Source organism: Herpailurus yagouaroundi, unplaced genomic scaffold (assembly GCF_014898765.1).
Source record: "Herpailurus yagouaroundi ecotype Mexico unplaced genomic scaffold, PumYag 181, whole genome shotgun sequence".
In the NCBI taxonomy this organism is placed as follows: Eukaryota; Metazoa; Chordata; class Mammalia; order Carnivora; family Felidae; genus Herpailurus; species Herpailurus yagouaroundi.
Window position 1 is genome coordinate 15,121,356 of NW_024412412.1, and position 15,949 is coordinate 15,137,304.

Sequence of the window (15,949 nt, forward strand, 5' to 3'; positions counted from 1 at the left end):
CAAACTGAAGGGTTTGGGGTAAGCTGTTTTCTGGGTTGCACAGGCTGAAAGATTTTCATTTTGCTTTGCAGCTACGTAAAAAGATCCTGAACCAAGCTCGCTGGGAAGTCTGCGCTCGTATATTAACATCCATTCTGAGTTTAGCATCCCCGCCTCACAAGACTTATCTTTTCAATATCAAGAATTTAACTTTTAGTCTAGGTCAATGATTCTTATTAATGTCCGCACTTTGGTACTGAGTAAGGGCGATAGTGACAACAGCTACCTCTTAAGAAATGCTCACTACCTCCCAGGCCCTATGCTGAACCTATTCTATGCATCCACTTTTCGTGATTGGAACAACTCTGTGAACGAGGTATTACTATTCTCAGTTTACAGATGAAGAAATCGAGGCTCGGAGAGAGTAGAGAACCTGTCCAAAGCCACATAGCTAAGGAAGGCGGACATGGAATGCACACCCAGGTCCTTCCATGCTGCTTCTTCACTATTTCCACCTGCTTACGTATCAAACTGAAATTCCTCCCTTCTTCCCTACAATCTGCTATCCTTCCACCCTCCCTGGCTCCTACTGAGACTGTTCAGGAATACCCCAGGTTGACGTATTCATTGTTCATTCCACAAATATTCACTGGGTGCTCATCTTAACACTTCATTCAGTCATTCACAGGTATTGAGAGGCTACTGCGTGCCGGGCACTGTTCTAGGTGCTGGGGATACATCTGTGAACCACAGACAAAAATCCCTGCCTTGTGGTGCTTACATTCCAGAAGGGGCAGAAAGACCATAAACAAGGGCAAGCCGAGAACCACCTGTGCCGGGCCTGCCTACAGCGAGGTGCAAAGAACCATCATCTCCTGGTTCAGAAAAGCAAAGTCTGTGCACACCATAAAACCAGACGCCCTTTTTGTGATAGAAAAAATAACGATAATAGTCAGCTACTTCCAAAGCCTTGCAGGCGGCCCACAAGCCCCTCCCACCTGAAACTTTTCCCAGACTGGCCGAGCCACTGTTACCCGGGCAACGCCCGGGCAGGAAGTAGGGCTGCGCGGGTGGCGTCACGATGCATCCTGGGAGTTGTGGTCCACTCTCGGAGTGCGCAGGCGCAGGAGTGGAGGCGGGGCACCCAGGCGCAGAGCCTCGCGGGGATTGCAGTTTTTCAGGAATTAACACGATTTAAGGGCTTAGGCAAATCAGGGGGGTTCCTTTGGAAGACTTCTCACTTTGGGAGGCAAAGCTGCCCTCCGTGAACGCCTGTGGGACAGGGAGACTTGGTTTGGGAACGGTGTGTGTCGTCCTCCGGTCAGCTGTAGGTCTGAGATGGATTGCGATAGCCCCCAAGTGGAGAGTGTGGGGCGAAGGACAAGCCACGTCATCCATTTGCACCCAGGAGTATGCATCCAGGAGAAAATGCTGTACAATCAAGGAAAGGAAGCCGTTCCAAAGACTCAAAGAACAGACCTCCGTATTCACTTCATGAATCCGAAGAACGTTTTCCAGAAATTTTGGCCTCTTCAAAAAGGATACAAAAAGTTGTGCATATGACATGCAGGCAAATGCAAGTATGGCACAGTCTGGAAAAATAAGCAGCAAAATGTTAAGATTATTTTTCTTTGAATGAGGGATTGCCTTTTTTGACACTACTTTTGTGTGTTCTCTGAGTTGTTTACAAGGGCTAGGTATTCCTTTCTGGTATAAGATACTTCGAGTATGAAAAAAAAGTATACAGAGCAATTTTTTAAACACCCTAGTATCCTTCCTTCCTCCTTCCCTTCTTTCCTCCTTCTTTCCTTCATTCTAAGAGAAAAAGTCACAAGGAAAAAAAAAAAAAACGTGCTGACAGCTCAGAGCCTGGAGCCTGCTTTGGATTTTCTCTCTCTCTCTCTCTCTCTCTCTCTCTCTCTGCCCCTCCCCCGCTCATACTCGGTCTCTCTCTCAAAAATAAAACATCAAAAAAATTTTTAAAAGAGAATTTTTTCTCCTTTCTGCAAGAAACACATATTATTTATATAATAGAATAACTTATTTTAGATTTAGATGGCACTTTGATAATGGTGTCTGTTTCTCTACATTCTAGAGATACATACTATTTTATGTTACCTGTATATTTTCATTACTTTAATTTTATTATGCTACTTCTCGATATCTTTCTTTATGTATGCCAAGGACTAAGTGACCTTTCCTTGATCGTATAGGAAACACTATTATTTCTAATGAGTTCTTCCTAAGGCTGCCTTAAGGTTTTAGCTGTTATGGCACAAACAGTATTGTATATTCTGTATTCTGTACTTATAGTATGTGTACGTATTGAACCTGTAGGCCACAGAAAGCCCCCAGTCCTTCTCCTGAAAGGCTTCTCACCAGAAACTAGCTTTTCCTCTTTTTGTTTACTTTCAGCATCTCTAATGATTTAGCCTAGACCTTTGGGCTTTGCCCATTTACATCTAAAGCAGCTCATTCTTCCTTGTATTTTGTTTTTCAGGCATTGGCTCTGTATCTTGCCGTCTTACATAACATTTTTAGGAATCAGATGTATTCGGATAAAATTTGCAGATAGTAAAAGTCATCCTTTTTAGCATACTGTTCCGTAAGTTTTGACAAGCACAGGTACTGATGTATCCACCACCGTACTCAAGATAAAGAACAGAGCCATCCTGCCCGAAATACTCTCCTATGCTCCTTTGTAAACAACTGATCCACCCTGAAGCCTTGGCAACCACTTATCAGTTTTCTGTTCCTATGGTTTCGCTTTTTTGAGGCTGTGACTATGTTAGTCTGCTCTGGCTGCTCTAACAAATTATCATGGACTGGGTGGTTTAAACATTAGACATTTCTTTCTCATAGCTCTGAGGCTGGGAAGTCCAGAATCAAGGTGCCAACAGATTTTGTTCCTGGCAAGAGCCTGCTCCCTGGCTTGCAGATGCCCACCTTCTCACTGTGTCCTCACAGGAAGGAGAAAGAGTTCTGGTCCCTCTTCCTTTTCTTGTAAAGACGCTAGTCTCATCATGGGGACCCCACCTTTATGACCTCACTTAAACTGAATTCCTCTCAAAGGCCCCACCTCCAAATACCATTGCTTCTGGGGTTAGGGCTTCAACATACGAATCTGGGGGTGGGAGACACATTCAGTACAGCAGTGATATAAGTAAAATCATATATTTTGTAGCCTTTTGAGACTCCGTAAAATGCATAGAAGATTCAACCATGTTGTTGTATTCAGTACATTTTTTTTTTTTTATTGCCAACTCGTATACCAATATATAGATGTATGGCAACTCGTTCATGGAGCCATCAGTTAAAGGAGATTTGAGTTGTTTCCAGTTTGGGGCAAATATAAATAAAGCTGCTATAACCATTTGCCTACAGGTTTTTGGGTGAAGGTTAGCTCTCATTTCTCTTAGGGAAATAGAGTAGTGGGTCTGGTATGTCATATTTAAAAGTGTCTAACTTTATCAGAAATTGCCAAACTGTTTCCAAAAGGGTTGTACCACTCTGTATTCCCACTGTGGTGTTTGACAGCACTTGGTGGTGTCTTTTTTTCCCCACTCTAAGTGTTCCTTATTATCCTTTTAGTTGGCATTGCCCAATGAGTAAAGATGGCAAGCATTTTTTTCATGTGTTTATTTGCTATTCATAACCCTTCTTCAGTGAGGCGTCTCTTCAAATGTTTTGCCCATTTCTATGATATCTATATCATGGAGTTATTTGGCTCCTTATTATTGAGTTTTGAGAGTTCTTTATAAATTCAATATAAGTCCTTCATCAGATAAGTGTTTTGCAAATAATCTCACAGCCTGTGTATCTCTTTTCATTTTCTTTAGAGTGTCTTTCAATTTTTAAAAAAAATGCCTATTTATTTTTGAGTGACAGAAAGAGACAGAGCACGAGCAGGAAAAGGGCAGAGAGAGAGGGAGACCCAGAATCCGAAGCAGGCTCCAGGCTCTGAGCTGTCAGCACAGAGCCTGACACAGGGCTCGAACTCACAGACCGTGAGATCATGACCCGAGCTGCAGTTGGACCCTTAACCAACTAAGCCACCCAAGCGCCCCCTTTAGAGTGCCTTTCAAGATGCAGAACTTTAAATTTTTGATAAAGTTCTATTTATTAATTTTTATTTCATGGACTAGCCTGTTAGTGTCATATCTAAGAAATCGAATCAAGATCACAAGGCTTTTCTCATATCTCTTCTTCTGAAAGCTTTAGAGTTTTAAGTTTTACATTGAGGTCTGTGATCAATTTTGAGGATTATTTTTGTGTGGAGTATGGAGTACGGATCAAGGATTTCAGTTTTGTTTTTGTTTTTGCATATTGATATCCAAATGTTCCAGCACCATTTGTTAAAAAATCTATACTTTATCCACTGAATTGCCTTTGTTGATAATCAACTGCCCATTTATGTTTGGGTCTATTCATGAACTTTGTTTTGTTCTATTGATCTACTTATCTATCTTTATGCCAATACCACCCAGTCATGCTTAATGTAGCTCTATAATAAATCTTGAAATCAGACAACGTAAGTTCTCCCGTGTTCTCCTCTTTTTCAAAATTGCTTTGACAATTCTTGTTCTTACACTTTCTATAAAAATTTTAGAAAATGTTGATTTCTACAAAAAAATATCTTGCTGGGATTTTGATTGGGAATGTGTTGAATCTATAGATCAGTGTAGGACAATCGACTCTTAATATTGGGTCTTCGAATTAACAAAAAAAGAAATTCTGCATATGGACAAGAGCTTTGGTCCACCATACCTTTTATTCTTTTTATTTACATACAAGTTAGTTCACAAGTTAGTGTAATAATGGTTTCAGGAATAGAATTTAGTGATTCATCGCTTACATACAACACTCAGTGCTCGTCCCAACAAGTGCCCTCCTCCATGCCCACCACCCGTTTAGCCCAGCCCTCCTCCCCTGCCCTGCCTTTTAGTCCCAACCTGTGATCTTCCACCTTGACTGCCATCCCCCTGGGGTTGGCACTTGCTTAGCCAGCCCTCACAATTGCATAAACCAAATCTTTGTAATTCCTCTCTCTCCTCCTCCCCCTTTTCCTTCCTTATCCCTCTCCCTCTCCTTGAAATTATATATCTCACCATTTATTAGGTTTCCTTTGCTTCGTTCATATGTTTTATAGTTTTCAGTATATGAATCTTACATGTTTTGTTAGATTCATACTTAAATATGTCATGTTTTGGTACTATTGTAAATGGCACTCAAAGAACTTTAATATTTAACTGTTTGTTGTGTGTATACAAAAATGTTACTGGTTTTGTGTGTTAACATTGCATCCTGTGAGTTTGGTTAACTCATTTATTATTTCCGGTAGATTTTTAAAGATTAAAAAAATTTTTTTACATGGAAAATCATGTCATCGGCTAATAGAAACAGTTTTATTTCTTATTTTCCGGCATATGGGCTTTACATGTTTTTCTTGCCTTTTTGCAATAGCTGTATTGTTCAGTATAGTATATTGTTCAATAGAAGTGTCAGAGTGGATGTCCTTGGTCTGTTGCTATATTAGGGGAAAGCATTCAGTCTTTTACCATTAAATATAATGTTAACTATAGATTTTTTATAGATGCCCTTTATCAACTTGAGGATTTTCCCGTCTATTCATTTTCCCATAGTTTTTATCATAAACGAGAGTTGAATTTTGTCAAATGCTGTTTTGCATCTATTGAAACAATCGTGTGGTTTTTCTTCTTCAGTTCTTGACATGGCGAATTACGTTGCCTGATTTTCAGATGCCAAACTGGCCTTGCATTCCCAGGATAAACTCTATTTGGTCACGATGTATTATCCCTTTTATTAATTGCTGGATTTGACTTGCTGATATTCTGTACAAGATAATTATGTCTGTATTTATGAGGGATATTGGTCTGTAGTTTTCTTTTTTGGAAAGCCTTGTTCTATTTTTGGCATCAGAGTAATGTTATTCTTATAAAATGAATTAGGATGTCTTCTCTTCTACCTTCCTAAAGAAACTTTGTGTAGAATTAGCATTATTTTTCACCACTGAAGCCATCTCTTATGGTTAATTTTACGTATCCAATTATGGTACCCAGATATCCGGCCAAAGATTTTTCTAGATGTTTCTGCAAAGGTATTTTTTCAGATGAGAGTAACATTTAAATCAGTAGACTTTGAATAAAACAGATTACCCTCCATAATTTGTATGGGCCTTGTCTAATAAGTTAAAAGCCTTCATAGAAAAAAGACCAACCTCCCTAAAGAAAGAGGAAATTCTGCCAACAGGTTACTTCTGGACTTGAGCTGCAACTCTTCCCTGGATCTCTAGCCTCCTGGCCCATCCTGCAGGCTTAGGGCTAGCCAGATTCTAAATATACATTATTATAAAGTGTTTCATCAATCGTTCACGAAAATAAGATAACCAATCATAACATGCATCCCCAAAAAACAAAAGCTGTTCTCAGTTTTATAACCTTTGGAAAACAAAGAAGAGAAGAAAATGCATTCGGTGCCACCATTTATACCTTAAGAGAAAAATGTTAGTTTTGCCTTTCATAAGCTGGTATGGTGTCCTACAAAAACATGTTTTGTGATTCCAGACAATTCTCTTTAGTTTAGAGGTTGAAGAGCACATTGCAGATGTAAACATCTTAATAAATTTTGACAAGAAGGTCTTCATCTCTTGACATTAAAAAGAAGGCTATCACAAGAGAGATGGCTTACTACTTGGATGACACAGTTAATTTAATCTTATTGGGACTGCGCTTTAACCTAATTAATAAGCTCCTGCCAGGGGGAGGGGAGGAATGGCTTCTGGTAAGATGACCATCTGGGAATTTGAACCTACAATCAAAGAATATACAGTTGGAGCTAAAGAATAAGGTTGTTAATCAGAGAAATTGGATAAAACCTAGGAAATTCAGAAAAGAGAAAGTTGGAATTTTTTTTGAAACTTAGATATAAACAAACAAGGACAGAGTCCCATGTAGAGTTTTCAATTATTTAACAATCGTTAGTGGTATTGATGTTGTCTTTATAATTTGAATTAGTTGCATTATTATATGGGTTAGGAAAATGTGACATGGTAAATAGCTACTAAGTACATAATACAGAGTTAACTCTCAATAGTCTGTATTAAGGAAGGGAAAGGCTGGGTTCAAATCACTGAGAACTATTTTTTTTTCAATATTTACTTATTTTTGAGGGAGAAAGAGTGAGAGAGCATGAGCAGGAGAGAGAGAGGGAGGTAGGGAATCTCAAGCAGGCTCCATGCTGTCAGCCTAGAGTCCAATGCAGGGCTTGAACCCACGAACTGTAAGATCATGAGCTGAGCCAAAATCAAGAGTCAGATGCTCAACCGACTGAGCTACCCAGGTGCCCTAAATCATTGAGAACTATTAATCCCACCAGCTGGGCAGAAGCTGTGGTCATGTTTTCCAGACAGATTTTTAGAATAGAATATCCCATATGGATTAGAATGTGGAGAAACGGGTCCTCTTCTACACTGTCTGTAGAAAAGTATATTGGTATTGTTTTCAAGGAAAGTTGCATGATATTAAAATTTTAAATATTCTTCAACTCAGAAATTTTGCTTCTTGTTATTTATCCTAGAGAAACAACTTGGACATTTGCACAAAGGGGCATGTATAAGGATTTTCATTGCTTCTTGGTTATAATCCTGAATGATTGAAAACAACCTAAAAATTGGCATTAGGAAAATAATTTATGGCACACCTATAGAGTAAAAATATATTGCAGCAATCAAACAGAACAAGTGAAATCTGAGAAATTCTCAAGAACAGAGGGGAGAAGTAAGCTGGGGGATAAAATACATAGCATGCTATGGTTTATGTTTACAAAAAAACCTATATCACTCATATGAACAAAAAATGTATGCATAAAAATACTTTTTTAAAAGGTCTGGAAGAATCCACATAAGACTGATGACAGTGTCTGCCTCCAGAGAGGGGACTGGGATCTTGGGGGTGGCAGGCAAGACAGATTTTGCTTAATCTTATTGTGCGATTTTTATAACTGGGATGCTATCTTCAGGTATTATTATTCATACTTTTTTTTTAATGTTCATGTATTTATTTTTGGAGTGGGGGGAAGGGGCAGGGAGAAAAAGAGAATCCCAAACAGGCTCCAGGCTTTCAGCGCAGAGCCCGACACTGAGCTCGATCTCATGAACGATGAGACCGTGACCTGAGCCAAAATCAAGAGTTGGGTGCTTCACCGACTGAGCTGGAACACACAGGTGCTCCTTACTTGTTCATCTTTAAACTTTATCAAATAAAAAGCATGAGGATCAGAGGACAAAGCATTCAAACTTTGAATTTGAAAATTTGAATTTGAATTTGAAAGTGATAGGTCTTCTTGGAATGACTTCTTTTTAACTTCTTGTTCCACTCTTCTGTATTTTTCAATGTTTTTTAATAATGGAAATACATACAAGAATTTTTGTTTTAATTTTTTAACGTTTATTTATTTTTGAGACAGAGACAGAGCATGAACGGGGGAGGGGCAGAGAGAGAGAGGGAGACACAGAATCCGAAACAGGCTCCAGGCTCCGAGCTGTCAGCCCAGAGCCCGACGCGGGGCTCGAACTCACGGACCGCGAGATCATGACCCGAGCCGAAGTCGGACGCTCACTGGGCTGAGCCACCCAGGCACCCCCATACAAGAAATTTTTAAAGGGCTCATAAATGGCTGGCAAATCTCACCTAGCATGCTTCCAACTTTAATTCTTACTCTGTCAGGGAGGTGTAGTCTATTTGGAGTATGAGGAAATTTTTGATGAAAACTCCCATGGAAAAGTGATATTTGAGGCGAGTGGCCCTCTCTTGATGCCATGTGACACACTGATATGCTGGAAACCAACTCAAACAACAACAACAACAACAACAACAACAACAACAAAAAGCCCTAATTTGTAGCATTTTCTGATTTCCATGGTGTTATGGGTTGAATTGCATCCCCCCCAAAATACATGTTTAAGTCCTAACCCTGAGTACTTCCCAATGTGACCTTATTTGGAAAATAGAGTCATTGTAGATGTCATTTGTTAAGATTAGGTCATACTGGAGTAGGGTGGATGCTTCACCCAATATTACCGATGGCCTTATAAGAAGAGAAGAGACACAGAGAGACATACAGGGAGAATGCCAGGGCCCACACAGGTGGAGACTGGAGGGATGTATCTACAGGACTAGGAATTCCAAGGATCGATGGCCACTACCAGAAGCTACGAAGAGGCAAGGAAGATTCCATCCAGAATCTTAGGGGAAGCATAGCCCTGTTGGCACCTTGACTTCTGGCCTCCAGAACTGTAAGAGAACACAGAACATGTATATCACTGATACCACCTTTATGCTATCAATTACTTACAGCATTACATTGGTTAAGAAAATAATGCTATAGGGGCGCCTGGGTGGCTCAGTTGGTTAAAGCATCCAACATCAGCTCAGGTCATGATCTCATGGTTCGTGAGTTCCAGCTCCGTGTCAGGCTCTGTGCTGACAGCTCTGAGCCTGGAGCCTGCTTCAGATTCTGTGTCTCCCTCTCTCTCTGCCCCTCCCCTACTTGCACTCTGTCTGTCTGTGTGTGTGTCTCTCTCTCTCAAAAAATAAACATTAAAAAAAAAAAGAAAAGAATGCTACATAATAACTAATAAACATATGACATAGTAATTAACTCTCAATTATGGTACTTTGTGGTACTTTGTTAAGGAAACCCTAGGAAACTAACACACACAGATAAATACCTCTGTCCTGGCCATTTGATAGGACTTCAGTGAATGCAGAGTTCCCAAGGGGTAAACACAGCTCATTCTCATAAGCCAGTCTAAGCCAGTTCAACACACCCCTGAACAGCAGACTTCATGCTCCTCTAAGCCATAGAGAGTTCTAAGTTTGTTCAGAGAAGAATTTGACATAGACTTGACCAAGAACTTTCAATACAGAAGTATCATCAATGGACAGTGTCTTATTTTGTATGTACTCGACCTTTTTAAATCACCACGTTGGGTTCAAGAAGTACATTAACCTATTTCAGTTCTAGAGAAGCAAGTGCAATCATGATGTCAAAGTAGCTGATTATCATTCAAGTATCAATGGCGACATAAGGCAATGTAGGTCAAGTTACTGGGTTGAGACTAATTGCTATGTATATTCTGACTGGTTCAGTTAGGAGTTTTAAAACCATCAGCACTGATCTATCCTGGATCAAGAGAGACAAACACACTGATACTGGACACATATAGGAGTGTCAGGACCCTGGAATCTTCCTGCAGAACCTCTCTTCTTGCTCCCATCCCTCCAGTGAGGACGTGGGGCTTTGGAGTCAGACCTGAGTTCAAATCCTAGTTCTGCCACTTCAGCCTATGTGACTTGGGAGAAACTTTAACTTCTACAAGCTTCAGTTTCCTTACCTCAAGTGGTGGTAATATTATAACTTAGTTCAAAGGTGACACTAGGACTTAATGCACAGGTGGATTATGAGGATTAACATTTATTGTAACACCTGGCATAGAAGAATAATAAGCAGTGAATAAATAATAATTAAATTATTGCTAGAGTTGCTAGAGTCCGGCCACAGAGGCTCGTTATCAGGTCTGATTGCAGCGTAGGAGGGAGTGAGGTGCCTGTACCCCACATGCTGTGCTGTGGGGTGCCTTCAACTGGGGGGACACGTGCCACCTCTTGGTTCCGTTTGAACCCCGTTTCATCCCAGGGATTTTGAGGCCTGAATCCACCCATGGCTTAGTCACTCCTGACCAAAGCAACTGTGTGATGTTGAGAGGAAGCAACAAACGTGAGATCAAGACAGAAAACAAGAGAGCATCTCTGTGTTGACAGGCTCTGGAAGCCAGGCTTTGCCGAGGTCGGGGCAAGTACAGAAGTCCCCCCCTGTTCTATCGGGGCTACATTCTAAGACCTGGAGTGACTGCCTGAAGCCATGCATAGTGCCGAACCTTACATACACTGTTTTTTCCTGTACACACATACCTGTAATAAAGCTTAACTTATAAAATAGGCACAGTAGATTAACAACAATTAATAATAAAACACAACTATTACAACGATAGGCTACAATAAAAGCCATATGGGGGCGCCTGCGTGGTTCAGTCGGTTAAGCGCCCCACTTCGGCTCAGATCATGATCTTGCTGTTCGTGGGTTCGAGCCCGGAGTTGGGCTCTGTGCTGACAGCTCGGAGCCTGGAGCTGTTTCGGATTCTGTGTCTCCCTGTCTCTCTGCCCCTCCCCCACTCAAAAATAAGCAAACATTTTAAAATAAATAAACAAATAAAATAAAACCTATATGACTACGGTCTCTCTCTGTCTCAAAATACTCCTACTATTCCTGGTCCTTCTTGCAGTGACGTGAGCTAATAAAACGTCCACGGAGACGCGGCGAGGTGAGTGCGCATGCGTGTGACCTGCGGCCCACCCCGCGAGCTTGACTTCTGGCGCCCCGACGCAGGAGGAGCTTCTGCCTTCCGGAAGGCTCTGCCAAGCCGGCGGGGACCTCCGCGGAGCCCGTTCGCTTCTGGAGGAAAGAGCCAGACTTCTCAAAGGTCAGTCTGTTCGACAGGTGGGACCCCAGGGCCTTGTGCATGTTCAGCAGAGAGAGCTGCCCAAAACGTGACTGCATCCCCGTTCTGGGTTGTGATCCTCCCACACTTGTGACATTGTGGGCCTGAGCCACACGGGTAATGGGGCTACCTGCTTGACACATTGTGAGGGAACCCACACAAAAGCTGAGGTTCCTTGATCGTGAATGAATTCCATAATAAAGGCCTTTTTTCCACTGGCGTTCAATGTGGAAGGTGCGAGGGCGCCTCCTCGTAGGGCTTCAGTGAGGACAGGCGTCGTCACCAAAGCTTGATGTCTTAGTGAATGTGACAGACGGGAAAATGACTTTCACTTAGGGACATTATGTGTGACAGAATTAAATGGCCACGAAGAAAATGAAACCCACGTGCCAGTAACTTAAGGTATTGCTGTCAATTTTAAAGAGGCGAGGGGCGCCTGGGTGGCGCAGTCGGTTAAGCGTCCGACTTCAGCCAGGTCACGATCTCGCGGTCCGGGAGTTCGAGCCCCGCGTCGGGCTCTGGGCTGATGGCTCAGAGCCTGGAGCCTGTTTCCAATTCTGTGTCTCCCTCTCTCTCTGCCCCTCCCCCGTTCATGCTCTGTCTCTCTCTATCCCAAAAATAAATAAACGTTGAAAAAAAAATTTTTTTTAAAAATAAAAAAATAAAAAAAAATAAAGAGGCGAGATTTACAGAGCCTCCATCTGAGATGCAGGCCGGGAGGAGGAGCTGCGCACTGCACAAGGTTTTCCGGGTAACGTCCACTCCTTTGAAAGGAGTGCCAGGCCCTGAACAACCAAGATCCAGCACACGCATTTAGTCTCCCATCTGTAACCTTTCATCTCTTGTTTCCTGTCCTTCTCCCTCCAGCCCTGTGGAGTGCTATGCCATCCAGAAGGCAGTCTAATCCTTCACCTCTCTCATTGGTCCCGGCTGTTCCCCCTCTGTGGCCTGCTTTCCCTCCCCCGTCCATTACTTACTCACTCTCTGAGTCAGACTGAAGGCCCTGTCTCTTCAGCCAGGACTTCCTGACCCCCTCAGGAGGACCTTCTTCCCTATTCACCTTGTACTTGGTCATTACTACCATTGTAACGTGAATCAATTTTTATTATAATCATTTCTATTTCTCCCCTCCCAGAGAGATAAGCCTCTTAAACACAGAGGTGATTTTGATTTCCTTTTTTGTCTCCCCAGTGCTTGTAACATAGATGTTTAAATACTGTTTGGTGAAAAACAATTTATAAAGTGCTTGGCAGTTTACAAGGCTTTTTCAAGTGCATTATTTCTACTGATTCTGGAAGTGATTCTGTTTTCTTGTTAGCAATTATCATCATCCCACTGATTTTGCCCATGAGGAAGTGGGTTCACAGAGGGTCAGGAACTTGGCTGGAGCTGTTCAGCTGGGAGGTGGTCAAGCTGGGGCTTCACAGTTTGGGTCTACTGACCAGGAAGCAGTGAGGCAGAGGGGCAGCGGAAGAATGGAAGCCTCAACAGACTTCACGTTCATCAGATCTTTTGACTTACAGCCCTGACCAGAGAGCCAGGAGGCTGAGTGTTTAGGACCCACCACAGATTTCAGATTTGAACCGTGTTCTCATGTGCAAAACAACAGGGTTATACTACATAAGGACTTCTCGGTTATCTTGTATTTTGTGGCCACTAATCTTTCTAATCCAGAGATTCCCAAATTTCCCTGATTCCTGCAGCCCTGCGGCCAAAAAAACAGAACAAAACAAAAAAAAGAAAACATAACAAAACACCTTACAATTGTCTTTATTCACTACTTAGGTCTAAACGACATAGTTCATGTGGTGTCCAACTGATACCTGTGTCCCCAACACCTTAATAGCCCACAGTGCCTCTGGAGTTTGCCGTGTCACCCTGGGGGTGCTTTGGTTCACAATTTGGGAATCACATATCTTTTTTTTTTTAATTGTTTTTTTAATGTTTGTTTATTTTTGAGAGACAGAGCGTGAGTGGGGGAGGGGCAGACAGAGAGGGAGACACAGAATCCCAAGGAGGCTCCAGGCTCTGAGCTGTCAACACAGAGCCCGACGTGGGGCTCGAACCCATGAACTAACTGCAAGATCATGACCTGAGTTGAAGTCGGAAGCTCAACCGACTAAACCACCCAGATGCCCCTGGGAATCACATTTCTTTTTTTTTTTTTTTTTAATTTTTTTAAACGTTTTTTATTTATTTTTGGGACAGAGAGAGACAGAGCATGAACGGGGAGGGGCAGAGAGAGAGGGAGACACAGAATCGGAAACAGGCTCCAGGCTCCGAGCCATCAGCCCAGAGCCTGACGCGGGGCTCGAACTCCCGGACCGCGAGATCGTGACCTGGCTGAAGTCGGACGCTTAACCGACTGCGCCACCCAGGCGCCCCTTACATTTCTAATCAAAGAAGGGCTCTCTTCTGGTAGAAATTTAAACTTTACTTTGTAGAGAAAAATGTTTACATCATCATTATTTATACAAACTTCAAAGACCTGGATGCTATAATAGTTTATTGAGGGTATATTTTAATGCCGTAGTTTTAAAACAGATAATTTTGTTAATAATCTGAAACATTGAAAAATACTGCTGAGAAGACAGTTTCCTGGCATCATTATAGAAATGGCACAAAATAAATTCTAATATTATCAGACCTGTAGCTCTTACATTTAAAAATAAAACTCATTCTATTAGAAAGTAAATTATAGTGATACTGTCAACAACCACTTTTACAATAATCATTATAAATTCAAAAATTAAAAAAAAATCATCACCAGAAAACATTTATTAGTGAACCTTGCTGTTGAGAAGGCTGCAGTTTCATTTTACTGAGTAACATCTCTGTTCTTGGGATAAAGTTTAAAACAGCAACTAGACGAGCAGCTTTAAGTAAAAAGTGATTTTATTTTCAGGGTATCGTCATATGAAAGTTATTCTCGCATAGCTAAACTGCTGGAAATAGTTTTGTGAAAGTTTTTCGTTAAGTGTTTCACGTTGTCCATGCTCACAACCCAAACACTTGCAAACTCTGCCTAAACTGTTGTAATGCTGGTTCAGCACATAAATTAATAAAATCCCGTTTCCTTGAAATCCCCAGCCACAAAATGTTTGTTGCAATGCCACTGTGAATAAATGGATATGGACGGGCCACCCCAAGGCTCTCCTGTTCCGGGATCATCTGCAAAGAGCAAACGTCTATTGAATTGTGTTTCTTGCTTATCTGGGTCAGTAGTTAGCAATACCCACATGTCCAACTGCATAGAGATTGAGCCTAGAGCAGCAGGAGGTGGTGAATGAAAACACAGAGACCAGAGGACAGTGGGGGAGGGGCAGAGCAACACTTAATAACCGGCAGGTGTGGTCTGCGGGACGTAGGATGTAGCTGGTGGGCTAGAGGAGGAGAATTAGAAGAAATGATGCTCATCCAAGGTGATTTTGATGAGCCAGCCAAAAGGCCACAGATGGCTGCTCACAGTCAGTGTAATGACCAGAAAGAGCAGAAATTGTACACGTGGCACGTGGCTATGGGGACTGATGAATGAATTGTAGGTTTTACTTTTGATTTAGTTTTCATGAACTTTTCCTTTAATTAATTTTTTAAAGCTTGTAAGTTTTCAAAGTCTTCGAGCTTTTCATCATGGTGAAACGTAAATAACACGTGCCACTTTAACCATTCTTGAGTATACAGTTCCGGGGCATGAAGTACATTCACACACTGCCGTATAACCCACCGCCATCATCCACCTCCGGAATTTTTTCATCTTCCCGAACTGAAACTCTGTCCTTTCAGTTCCTTTGTGTGTATACTTAGCAGTGAAATTGCTGACTCATACAGTAATTCTGTTTCTTTCTTTCCTTTCTTCTTTCGAGGAACTGCCATGCCATTTTCCACAGCGGCTACGCCACTTCACGTGTCTCCCAGCCGTGTGGTAGGTGCTCCAATGTCACCGCATCCTCTCCAATACTTGTTACATCGTTGTTTTTGATAATAGCCATCCTGATGGCTGTGAAGTCGTGTCTCATTATGGTTTTGATTCGCATTTCCCTAGTAGCTAGTGATGTTAAGCATCTCTTCATGTGCTTCTTGGCCATTTGCAGATCTTCTTTGGAGAAGTACCTATTCAATCCCTTGCCCATTTGTAGTTAGTTTTTTGGTTGTCGTTGTTGAGTTGTACGAATTCTTTATATATTCTGGATATTAATCCCTTATCAGATTGATGATTCACAAATAATTTCTCAGATTCCATGGGTTTCCTTTTCCACTCTGTTGATAATGTCCTCTGATGCACAGAAGTTTTTTCTCTCTTTTTCTTTTATTGCCTGTGCTTTGGGTGTCAGAAAACTTTCAGTTTTTAATTTAAAAACATCATGCCTCAAGTTCCTGGGTAGCTCTATCGGT

General features: G+C 41.7%; 1 pseudogene; it reads left to right on the forward strand.

Moving 5' to 3' along the window:
* The first annotated feature begins 205 nt into the window (after positions 1-205).
* Positions 206-13,086, forward strand: LOC121039909 (protein N-terminal asparagine amidohydrolase-like; annotated as a pseudogene).
* The last annotated feature ends 2,863 nt before the right edge of the window (positions 13,087-15,949 follow it).